Source organism: Numenius arquata, chromosome 4 (assembly GCF_964106895.1).
Source record: "Numenius arquata chromosome 4, bNumArq3.hap1.1, whole genome shotgun sequence".
NCBI classification, from domain to species: Eukaryota; Metazoa; Chordata; class Aves; order Charadriiformes; family Scolopacidae; genus Numenius; species Numenius arquata.
Window position 1 is genome coordinate 47,533,082 of NC_133579.1, and position 13,351 is coordinate 47,546,432.

Below are 13,351 nucleotides of genomic sequence, written 5' to 3' on the forward strand. Positions count from 1 at the left end.
TCCTGGATAAATAAGTAAAAACCCACAGCATCCAAGATGTCTCTCCATCTCTCCTTCTCCCCCCCCCCTTTTTTTTTTTTTTTAAATAAACAGAGTTGTTCAAGCTGTTGCCTTTCATGGAAGATCATACATCAAAATGAGGATGCAGAACCTACACAATTGCATTTTCTAGAAAGCTACAAAGCAAGACTTTCATCATACTGTTATATTATTGACAACAAACAAAGGAGGTGACTTTTTCTTACAGTTACTAAGATTTTTTTTTTGAAGTGCCTCAATGGCTCAGCCTTCTCACAGAAAGCTTGTCAGTGTCCATTGTGAACTCTTTCAGATGAGGACTGTCTTGTTATGCCTGCCGGAACAGAGCCTTGATCAACATTTCAGCTTTTGTATGACAGTGTTTATTGTCTGTACTATCTGATGTGCTAAGCTTTGTTAGTTCTCTTAAAAGTTTTACAATATTCAAACTAAGTTCCATTCCTCAACAAAGGAAGGATATTCCTACATGTTATTTCATAATTCTATATTACCTGGCTTCACAACCATCCAAGACAGTCAGAAACCAGACAGAAAACCAAAGCAGTTCTCCATTTATATCACTGAAGAGCTAGCTTCCAACAGCAACAAGCAAGTGGGGACAGCAACAGATTCAATGAGACCTGCTGTCAGCTATCATTCATATAATTGTGCTTTGATGTCATTTTATCTTTGCGCTTCCTCCCACAAGAGATCCTTTGAAGTCTTGCTCAAGTCTACTTTTACTCATGTATGCAATATGTCCCATTTTCATTCAAGCAAAGCCTTAAGCAGCTGACTATAATCAAAGCTAGTAGTCAAAGAAATGTGTTTGAGCTACAATACTGTCCCAGATGATGTCTCATGTCATAAGGGATGACAACTACTTTTAAAGGAATGCTCTTGAAGCATTACCTGAAATAAGATTTTTATTGTGGAAGTGCCAATTGAATAAAGAAGACATATTTAGCAAGATTTTTTTTTTAAGGTACTTCAAAGAAAACTGATAAAGGTATAATTTAGATTTGTAATTTCTATGGAGTTCTCTGTTTTTCCTATAGATGCAGAGACTTAAATTTTCCATCTCATAGCTACAAATACAGACCTGCTCACAGCAGTCCCCAGGAAAAAGCAGACCCTGAAGTAGGTCATCATGTGTAATTTGAAATATGCCAGTGAAATCTGTCTAAGGGAAAAATACAGGCATTTCTGCCTTCTTTTGTTTTCCCATATTTGAAAAAGTTTTATGAAATGTAGACAAGCTCAGAAAAATTATAGAATCTACATAGCTTTTTTGTTCCTCAGAGAAAGAAGGTTAAGAGTACAACTGAAATTGTGTACCACTAGTCTATTACTGTGTAATATCTTGAAATATTGCAAAGGACTGAAATTAAATTGGATTACAAGAACCTTCTTTTGCCATAGAATGTACCCCATGATCCTCTGACTCACAAAAGACAAGCAGACAAACCCACAAACTTTAGGTTGAACTAGTTGCCAGAGGAGCAATAAACAATACCATATAAAAGTGATCAGAGCTACTTTGAACTACTGTGTTCAAAGCAAAGATTCTGATACAATAATAGAGTAGCACACAATAATGTAGTAGGCTGTGCATGGGACAAGAGAAGGATAAACAGGTTTATGATCAACCTCACAAAATTGCTGGCTAAAACACTTTTGTGTTTAGTATGAAGTTGATATATTGAAAATAAAATACTCTCATCTCTATATATCTTTCCCTTTTTATAGATTATATATTTAGTTCAATAACCTCTTAAAAATGAAAGCCTCTTACCATTAACTTCACCAAACTGAAACAGATACTAAACACTAAACTGAAACAAGGAGAACTAACAAAGGAAAGTTTTACGTAGATAACGTGCATTTCTCTCTGTCACTCAGTTAAAACACAGAAACACCATAAAGATTATACAAGTACTATACTTAATTGTATGGCAAAAACCTTCAGGTACAACTGTAATGTAGCAGCAAACCATCTCCATCATCACAATACCTTGTGGAAATGATCTTCAGCAGTTCAAGACCGGCAAAGAAACAATAAAAAAGACCAAAGAGAAATCAATCCTTTTTTAAAAAGGGATATTTCTCCTAAGAGGGAAGACGGGTTGGATATTGCCCCAAAATAGCCTTGTTTAGACCTTAGTTAAAGTAGGAACTGTAATCTATAGTCCCACTTGCCAGCATGAAGTTCAGAATCCAGCTGCATTCAACATTCCCTGGACTACTTGCATTACATAGCTAAAGGATTTAAACAGCTTGCATTACCATGCATTATGGAAAACACAAATAAGCATATCACACTAAAGAAGTCAGGAATATGGAAACAGATGTCTAAAGTAACAGTACCATCTCATTAGTGGACCTTGGAATTTTTTGTGTTCCAGGACTTCTTTGACTCTTCTGGTCCTTGATTAAGAAACCCTGCTAAGCCTGCTGTTGCAAATTCCGGGGAGCAAGACAAAAATCACTTGCTATATCACTTTTAGTTCTGTACTAAGGAAAACCATAACACTGCATGTTCTGCCGCATAAGAATAGCGTAGCTTTCTATAGGTTTCAATTTAAACAGTCAACAACATAAATTATTAGTTTCACAGAGTAATAGAACTAGAAATGTTAAAAATAGCCAGAGGAGAGAAAATACTACAGAGACAAGTAAACAGTATTTTAAAATACTCGTTTTTCAAAACGCAGTGCCTAAACGAAGCATTCTGAGTATAGCAATTAAGAGGTTTCTAAAGACTGAGATATTTTCATAATACAAAACTAAGTGCATCATAAGTGCATATAATAAACTATAAGAAATACATGTAATCATTAAAAAGCATACTACAAGTAAAAGCAGAGGTCAAGCAGAAGCAGCTGTCAACTGCGTTTCTCTAACAGAAACACTTAGCAATACATTAAAAGAAATTTAAAAGTAAAGTAGAAATTAAAGATCCTGATAGTCTATTAACATAGAATGCTATTAAAACAACATTACTAGTTTTTGTCTGAACAATATTCAGACAAAATAACCTATATTGGCAGCTTAAAAGGTCAAATTCCATAGACAGTAAAATACTTCAGTAAGATTTTAAGTGGCTTAAAGACCTATCTAATGATATGCAGGATCAACAATATATCAAAGTATGAAGTTATATGAATCTGTGACTAATCAGCTCTTAATACAATCCTTAAAAACTAACACACACACACTTTTACAAAAAAGTACAAATGCATCTTTATGAAGGGATGATAAACCTTTTAAAGTATATGCAAGTGTATTGCAGAAAGCAAGGGATATCATCCTCCCAAATAATTTTGCCAACTACACTGCCTCTGCCTTTACCATTCTAACAGCAGCCACCTTGCTGTATCTGCTGAAGATAATCAGCTTTGAAGCAGAAAAGATATAGAAAATGTTTTGAATTTTAATTTAACTGGAAAATTAACTGCTGCTGCTTCAGTTTGAAGTTCAACTTTGTATGAGAGACAGATTGCTGGTTCAATGTGTAAGCTCAAGTTTTCATCATGTAAATACTTTAGCAAAAATCTGAACTCACAGAAACAGTTTCCATTAGCTGAACTAGTCAAATAGAGATGCATCCTTTTCCATGTCAACAAGATAAAGTCTCACATCATTACTCTTGCTGTATTTATCTTTAGATCTCCTCATGTGGCTCCTGTAACCATGACAGGATGTTTGAAAGACTATCACCTGCTCCATTGAAATGACTAACCTCCTTTTGTCAGACAAGCACTTCACAGAGTGCTATGTTTTCTCTCTCTTGTGCCACAAATATATGCTTGATTTGCTTTAATGTAAAAGATTACATCTAATTTTGTGTGCGTGCATGCGCGTGGACATGCTGTACAGTAGGAAACTGTGGAAAAATGCTTCTAAGAGATGGACACTTTGCAACAAAATAGTCTGCCAAGTGATTTGAGTTTTTTAACAAATAGACAAATGGACTTACATTCCACAGGTTGATTTTAAGTTTGTTTGTTTGTTTTCCTTTTAGATGCTTAGCACACCTATACTAATAAGAAGAAATATGAAACCCGCAAATCCGGTTTGACAGCAGAATCTGGAAAAATGATTTTTTAAATTATTTTTTTTTTTCCTTTCAACAGCAGAAAAAATGCTTTAGTTCCCAAATATATTTTTTCAGGACTGTGGCAGATATAAACCCAGAGCAACTAGTTGGTAAAAATCTCGTTTTCTTTCCTTTAAACTCTGAATAAAAAAAAAAAATTGTTGTACATTCCACAGTACTTCTAAACTGCAGATTTCTGACAGAGTAGCTTTCTGCTAAATTGTCATGTTAGCATTACTTACTCTGCTTTTCTTTTCAGCTTAAGCTGTACACTCTCTAAACATAACTTCTTCTAAGTGAGAGACAGACATGCCACAGGTTATTTTCTTTTCACCTGGCGAGTGACATTACAATCAAGGAAATGAAGTTTCAGATCTATTCTTCTTTGTCTGGCCCTGACTATGCAAGAAAATTCATGCCTTTTTGAAGACTTAAAATCCACATATCAAAAATCTGCTGAAATCTGATAATGTTGCACAGAAGATTTCAGGCAAGAAACCTAACATTTTTATGAAATGTGTGTATGTATTTGTACATATGTATGTTTGTCAGACAGCATAATAAAGTGATCTAGAGTTGATTTAAGAGTTATGTGTTAACTTACATACTTTGGCCTAATTTATGAGATTTAGTTACTGTAGAATGTATTCAAAGGAACTGGTTCCACTGAAGCACTTACTGTTCATTCAGGTAGAGAATCAAGAGAGACAATCATTTGTCCTTGAAGTAGATTCTCATTTGCATTACATATATTACTTCATTAGAAAGTATAGCTACCAAATTCCAATAATGGGAACAAGTGTTTTAAAAGACAGTCACAAAGTTGAAGCAAACAAAAACAATTGGTGGGGTAAGGATAGCAATGCAGGGACGTTCAGAAATAAACACATACACAAAAAGTCAGTAACAAACTACAATTGTTAGAATGAATAGCTGAAATTGCTAATTTAGCAATTGTTAATAGCTAAAATTGCTAATTTAGCAATTTGCCTTGAGGTAAATACAGGAAGGGTTTCAAAATAGTTTTTTGTGTATATACAACTAAAGAAGTTTTATAGAGCTATATATAACCTATGAAATAGATTACTGAGATGGAAATTATCATTTGAACATTGGAAAAACAGTATATCTGTTAAAAATAGCTCAAACTTCTTGATAAAGTACCGAAATTAGTGTACTTCAATGAAGAAGTATCCAAACACTTCCAGGGAAACAGGTAATTCCTAGAAATGATCATGCAAAGTTAATGAGAATGTACTTCCACACCAATTCCTCAGGTAACAGACTGAAATGATCAGAGTTTACGTAACTACTGAATTTCCAGAAAGTCCAATATAAGCCATGACATAAGTTCACATCAAACACCTGTACAGGGAGGAGGGCAAACATCTGGAAAATTACTCTATGTATTATCTTTTCATCCAATTTCCTGAAGCTAAAGGCCTGGCAAATCCACTTAGTCATCTATGGATCTATTGTTATGCAGTTTTTGTAGCCAGGAAGAGAGGAAAGGGGCGGAAAAAAAAAAAAAAGATGAAATGTTTGACAAAAGGCAGAAAAGTTGTACCCAGAAATCTTCTTGGAGTTAGTGAGCAACAAGTCCAGGAATAACAGCTACATGTCCAAATTTTGACATCCTAACGTTGCTTGAGACTCAAGAACAGAGAACTTGGGCAGGGGTACTAGAGAAACCTGGCCTTTATAATTTAATTTATTTGAAATTCTCCTCCATTTATCATTTGAAGACTTGATTCATCCACTGTTTGGAGCGAGAGCTCTCCTACAGCACAGATGTGTAAAGCCAACAACACTAAAATTTTCATCTGGTATATGAATGTCTGGGTCACTATGCAAAATTTGATTATCACATTTCAATTCACTCTGGATGCTACTCTGAAACACCCCTGAAATGCAAGTTTATCTTTGACTGCAGAGAAATATGGGGGCATTGAAGTTCTATGCAGTTTGCTGTTGGTTCAGAAAGAGTACGCTACACCAACATTGGGAGAAGCAGAAGGTGGTACAATTATATTGTATTTAATATATATACATATATATTTATATATTGTATTATAATTATATTATTTTTCATATTCAGTGAGTTTCCAAAGCATTTGTCTGTTTCAGGCTCCATTCATTTTCCTAGATACAATTTTATTCTTCCATATAAGCTCTACTGCTGTGGCCCCACATTGCATTGAACTAACTTTACAGGACATAGCTGGCTGAAGAGCAAGGAGAATGTAGTTTGAAGACCTGTACATCGTTTTAAATGTGAGAAACCATAACCTGCTTTGGAAGTTGGAGTTTCTAATTCTAGGCAGTGGTTACGGTGAGGAAAGCACCAACATTATTTACAACAGTCTTGATGTATTTGACAATTTTATCCCAGCTCTGTACAACCAAGAAATTTTCAAGTATGGATACACGCTTTGAAGCGGATCTACTTGAGAGACATCTGCTCTGAAGGGAAGTATAGCCATTGATAGTGGAACAAGAATCCCTAGTGCCTATTTTCTGTTTTGCAGACACACACCTATGTTTTAAGTCCACATTTACCCGAAAGTAATAATGTGGTGTTGAGCCAAAGCTTATGCAATTTTACTGTATATTTTAACACCAAAAGTATAAGTGAAAATGTTCAATATAGCAACAGAATAAAAATTAGTTATTGCTGTAGATTTCAACATAGTTAAAAATTGTCTGTGGAAGTAACATATTACAAATTAACTTTATGCTTTTGCTTAAAGATGGCCTGGCTTGAAGTGGCTTTGTACAGAATAATTTTCACAAGCATTTTTATTGTTAGTATTATTTTCAATGTTATCAACCATTTCCAATAAAGTTTGCACTCGTAATTAAAGTTACATGATAGGAAACTGTACCATGTTGTTCAAATTGAATCTTTTTTTGTTGTTTCTTCAGTTACAAAGCCTCAGTTCAGATGTGTTGCAGTAATTCCTATTTGGTGACATCAAAATTAACTATGTTACAATTTAGGAAGTTACATGTTTAAAAAAAAAATCCTCTCCAAATACAGTGAGTAACAAGCACTTGTTATTGAAAGATACTCAGTTTTCTTAGCACTGAGATTTTTCCAGTTCAGAGAACACTATCCATTTCCATTCAAAGACATACCATTTGTCTTTTGTTTCTTCTCTCGAAGATGTGAAATTACAAATCATTCTGACTGCCAATTAACTTGCCATATGTACATAGTTTACCTTTAAGATGCAAAGGAAGCTGTCTAGAACAGCAGGATTTCAGGTAATATTGGGACACAGTTGAATCAATCAGACTAAAGGTATCTTGAAATATAAAAACTGCATTATATTGACATTTTTCATAAGAAAACAAAGTTTATGAGTTGAGGATAGTTAAACCCCGTCTAAGAAATATTGTTTGTGGTCTGTGCCTCCTCTCCATTCATCCTCCTGTTAGGAAAAGGAGAATTTACAACACTTCATCCCAAAACCCATGCTATAAATGGTTAAAAAGGAGAATACTGTATTTATAGCTTTCAAGATATATATTAGGAAACATCACAAGAATGGTGAAACACTTCAGAATTTTTCAACCCCTTTTTCCATACAACATTCAGTTTTACCCAGAAATTAGTAGAGAATAATCTGTGAAATCAATTTTCTCCAGTTTGTGTCCTTTCACCTAAGGAGGCAGCTACTTTGTTTCTTAGTAAATTACTTCTTTGAGAAAAATTATCATTAATATCTTAAACAACTGAAAAACAAGTTTTCATTAATACCCTACTGTAGTCCTAAGTGGCACTGATAGTTGGTCAGGCTGTTCCACCAGGCTTTTTTGAAGATTCCTCTCACCACCCACACAGCACTGAGTTGGCTACAGCTCTTTCTTATTTCCAATTCTTAACTTGAATTCAGTTTAAATAACATCCTTAGGCACATCCTGGAAGATATCCTACTTACTGTAACATGAAAGAGTATGTCAAGTTCTAATGAAGACAGGACAAATAAACCCATAGTTTAGAACTAATGTTCCTCTCCTTCAAAAGGAAAACAGTTGCTGAGAGTATTCAACTGCAAAATTGCAAACAAAAATAATTTAATATTCAGCCTAGGATTTTGTGGATGAAGTTTTATCATCAGAAGAAAGCAGTTATAGAAGCAGCAAGCTTCAAAGTCTTATATACACCTGAACCTAAATTCAGAAGTATAATAGTTCATGTCTCTTTAACAGGTTCTGTGCTTTGCACTTCTCTAGTTAAAAAAAAGATAAAATTCCACTTGTAAGTTGATGCAAACAGTCCTACATCTGGAGAAAGCATGTCATGTAGTCTTCCACTCTTACAATTCAAGTACAAGAAAGAGGATAACTAATTAGAAGTAAAATGTCCTTTGCTATCCTTTCTGAGAACTAAAAGAATTATTAATCTGTGATTTCCAGCATGAGTTTTCACACACAAAGCACCTGCAACAGGTGAACATGAATGAATCTTAACCAATGGTATTCACTGATCAAGAGCTATACTTCAGATAAGTTTATATTGTTACTAGCTGTAATCATAGAGGTAGGCATTGTTTTTTTTAATTGGCTTTAACTGGTTAGAATGACTGTGATTCCCTGGAAAACAGGCAAGGCAGCTTTTGTCATTAGAACAAATATTTCAAACACTATCTACATTGTGAATGCACACAACTACTTTTGTAAAGCATTTTAGTTTTGGTTACAGAACAAGAAGATGGTTTATTTTAAGACATCTGAAGGCCATCTAGAGAAGGCAATAATCCTTTAAATAGGATCTTGTAGGCAAGGGACTGTACTAAAATGCAGTAGTTCTGAGCTTTTAGATTGCCAGAGGAAAAAGACTGCTTAAACTTTTAACTGCAAATACGTGGAATAATTTTTGGTTAACTTACCATGTGCCTATGTAGCATGTCATACATACTGAGACATTTCTGAAGAAATTTTTACCATCTAAAAGTAATGTTAGGATCCAAATATATTAATTTCAGGGTACTTCATGCAATTAGAATTAATAGTTGGATTTGAAGAGTCTGACAAGAAAACTTATTTGGTTGATAAAAAGTTGGGGAAATCTATGTTAGTAATTAAAATCTATTACTTCACCACTGGAATTCTAGACAGAAGCATTACCATAGGTTAGTTTTACAAGAACATTATCACTGTTGTACCACGCACCCCCTTTTACCTGTAATTTCTGTTAGAGAAAGGTATAAACAAGACTTTTAAGAGATGTTCAGACATTCAAAGAAAATGGAAAGATTGTTTTCCTTGAATATTTATAACCTTGTTTTTAAAGTAAGATAAAAAAATTTCTTGCTTTAACTGCAAATTTAAGACATAAAAATTTCAAGTTTATGATAATCATCATCTTGGTGTCAGTTTTCAAAAAGAGAATCTACTATGTGTTTTTCTTCTGGGCCCATTGACTGCTTAGGCAAGAAAGGCTAAAACAGGAGAGAATATCAACTGCCTGCAGCTTTTGTTTTAAATTACTTCCTATTCTGCAGATTCAGATGAGGGATTATCTAACTTGAGCAATAGTAGGATCAGTGAACCATTAAATCAGTAACACAATGCTGCCTTTTATCAAATATTTGAATAAAAGAATCAAAGAGGCAGTTGCACGTGGACAGCAAAGTAGCAGTAAGCCAAAAGCTGCCTATTTTTGTCTTCCATGTTAATAAATGAGAAATACTATGAAAAAATTAAGACATGAAAAATATGTAATGAAACTTGAGGAGGATCACCAGGAGTGTTACAGTCCTCCAAAGAAAGATCTCACAGCACTGATGACTCCTCATAACCTTCCCTATCCCAGACTGTGTCAACTAGGACTTAGAAGATTTAGGTTTTATACTAAATGAGAATTATTATTAAAAAATAGATATGTTAGTCTCTCAAAAAGCAAAACAAAGTTACAGATTCAACTGATCAAATTAAAAGGCAGTACAAAATTTATGGTTCTAACTGTAGATATAATATATAGAATATTTATTTTAATAATAAATTTTATGATATTTATGTCAAAATATTTTACAAATATTAATTTTGGTAGGTTGGACTTAAGGCTTGGAGAAGGAGAATTTCAAAGTTCCTATTCCGTAGCAACTAATAACAAACTTAGCTTTCTGTTTAGCCAATAGAGGACAGTTTTTTTAAGTTACAGAACACAGTACTTTCATTCCTAACAATAGAGAGTTAGGTATAATATAGGGTAGAAAAACATAGTGCTTTCAGAGAATGTCTCTTCCCCCTGCTTCCTGTGGTTCGTGTAGGTCTGGTTTTGGTATAGGTCTGTTCTGCTTGGTACCCACAAAAAATTAAACTATAGGAATGAGTGCAAGTCAGAGGCAAGCAATACTTCAGTTCTGTATTTTGTCCAGCTTGGCTATGAAAAGCCTGAGCGGTGTGAGTTCTTATTGGTTTGACTCAAGTGTTTACAATGTTACTTAGGTAAAACATTATTTGAGGACTAAAGTTTAGTAAAATAGAGTACGTCAAATGAGTAAGTCCTTTAGAGTAAGTTGTGAATCACATCTTCATAATTGTGGGTTTTTTTTTTTTGGTTTTTTTTTTTTTTTTTCAGTTTGTGAGCACTATACATTTTCTTAGAGTACAGGAAAGTTAATGACAATAGCATACTCTACATGATAAATAAATACAGAGTAATAAAAACACTAATTATCTGTGTAGAGCATAATTCTTGTTTAACACAAAAGATTGTATGGAATTAAGCTCATAGCAACACCAAAGATGTAAGAAAATATTGGGGGATCTTAAAGATCATCAAGTTCCAAGCCCCCTGCCACAGGCAGGGACATCTCCCACTACACCAGGTTGCTCAAAGCTCCATCCAACCTGGCCTTGAACACTTCCAGGGATGAGGCATCCACAACTTCTCTGGGCAATCTGTTCCAGTTTCTCAACTTTCCCTCACAGTAAAGAATTTCTTCCTAGTATCTAAAAGGAATCTCCCCTCTTTCAGTTTAAAACCATTACCCCTTGTCCTATGGCTACACTCCCTGATAAAGAGTCCCTCCCCATCTCTCCTGTAGGCCCCCTTTAGGTACTGGAAGGCCGTTATAAGGTCTCCTCAGAGCCTTCTCTTCTCCAGGCTGGACAACCCCAACTCTCTCAGCCTGTCTTCATAGCAGAGGTGCTCCAGTCCTCTGATCATCTTTGTGGCCCTCTGCTGGACCCATTCCAACAGGTCCATGTCCTTCCTGTGCTGAATACTCCAGATCTGGATGCAGTACTCCAGAGGGGGTCTCACAAGAACAGAGTAGAGGGGCAGAATCACCTCCTGCAACCTGCTGGCCACACTTCTTTTGTTGCAGCCCAGGATGTGGTTGGCTTTCTGGGCTGCCAGTATGCACTGCTGGCTCATGTTGAGCTTCTCATCCACAAGCACTCACAAGTCCTCCTCAGGGCTGCTCTCCAGCCATTCTCCACCCAACCTGTATTTGTGTCTGGGATTGCCATGTCCCAGGTGCAGGACCTTGCACTTGACCTGGTTGAACTTCACGAGGTTCACACGGGCCCACCTCTCCAGGTCCCTCTGGATGGCATCCCTTCCCTCCAGAGTGTTGACTGCACCACACGGCTTGCTGTCATTGGCAAACTTGCTGAGGGTGCACTGTATCACACTGTCCGTGTCTCCAGCAAAGATGTTGAACAGCACTGGTCCCAGTACTGACTCCTGAGGAACACCACTCATCACTGGCTTCCACTTGGACATTGAGCTATTGACCACAACCCTTTGAGTGCAGCCATCCAGCCAGTTCCTGATCCACCGAGTGGTCCATCCATCAAATCCTTGTCTCTCCAGTTTACAGACCAGGATGTCATGTGGGACAGTGTCAAACACTTTGCATAAGTCCAGGTAGATGTTTGTTGCTCTCCCTTTGTCTACCAATGCTGTAGCGCATTCATAGAAGGCCACCAAATTTGTCAGGCATGACTTGTGAAGCCATGTTGGCTGTCACCAATCACCTCCTTATTTTCCATGTGCCTTATCAGTGATTTCAGGAGGATCTGCTCCATGATCTTGCCGGGCACAGAGGTGACACTGACCAGCCTGTAGTTCCATGGGTCTTCTGTTTTTTCTTTTTTGAAAACAGGGGTTATGTTTTTCCCCTTTCCAGTCAGCAGGAACTTCATTGGACTGCCACAACTTTTCAAATATAGTGGAAAGCAGCTTAGCAACTTAAGATGTTATGTTAAAAAACCAGAAGGTCGTATGTTATCTGCTATAAATTAAAAACAGGTAGATAACACTGATTCAAGTATGAATTCACACAGTAAATAAAGTCCTGTGTTTATTTCATTATAATTCTCTTAATAAACTCTTTATTTGGATGAGTTTATGAGGCTGTATTTGTCTGCTAAAAGGATCTCACTTCTTATTCATGTTCTACATTGCCAGTGGTCTAATCTTGGAGGTACTGAACACTAAAACTGAATTGCAACCCTATTTTGTTCACTGGTCTTTGAAATCTACTTGCAGGCAAATTAACATTGCTCTGGGCTTGTAATCAACAAATGCATTTATGATTATCTATCTATCCACATTTATAACTTTAATTAGCTCTGGAAGCTGACTCATCTTTCATGAATATCTTTATTTAGGAATGTTATCTAGTTAAAACCCTGATAAGCACTGTATACATGAACTTTGCTTCATTTTACAGCACAATACTCCCAGGCCCCAGTAACAAACTGTGGAGAAGAATATTTCTGCAGTTCTAGTCTTAACTCTAAGCTCTCAATGAGGACTCAACAACACATTTAGAGTGAAGGCTGTTTGGTGTGGGGTTTTCTTTGGGTGCGGGCAAGTTATTGGCAACATGTGGGCAATTAATTCCTCCACCCAGTGAGGTGAACTCTAAATGAAAGACGTTTTTCTGCTCATCAAAGAATAGTGCCCTACAGGAAGTGGAGACTATTGCTCCTTTTGAAAGCAACTATTCAATTTTCAGGATGGCAATAAGAGAATTTACCAAAGACTAAGAAAGAAAAGGCAGACCAAGAAACTTATGTCTTCAGACTGACTCTTTAACTGACAAGGAGCTGTTGTGAAGATTTATGCAAGATCTAGCTTTGGTATCCTACCATAACATACCATGAGAGTAGTTGTATGTCCTTGTCTCTTTTGTCATTTCCAGTTCAGACAAAGCAACACTCGCTGCACTGATAAACTTGGCTGCCTTCCAGGGAAAGCTAAAGTATGAT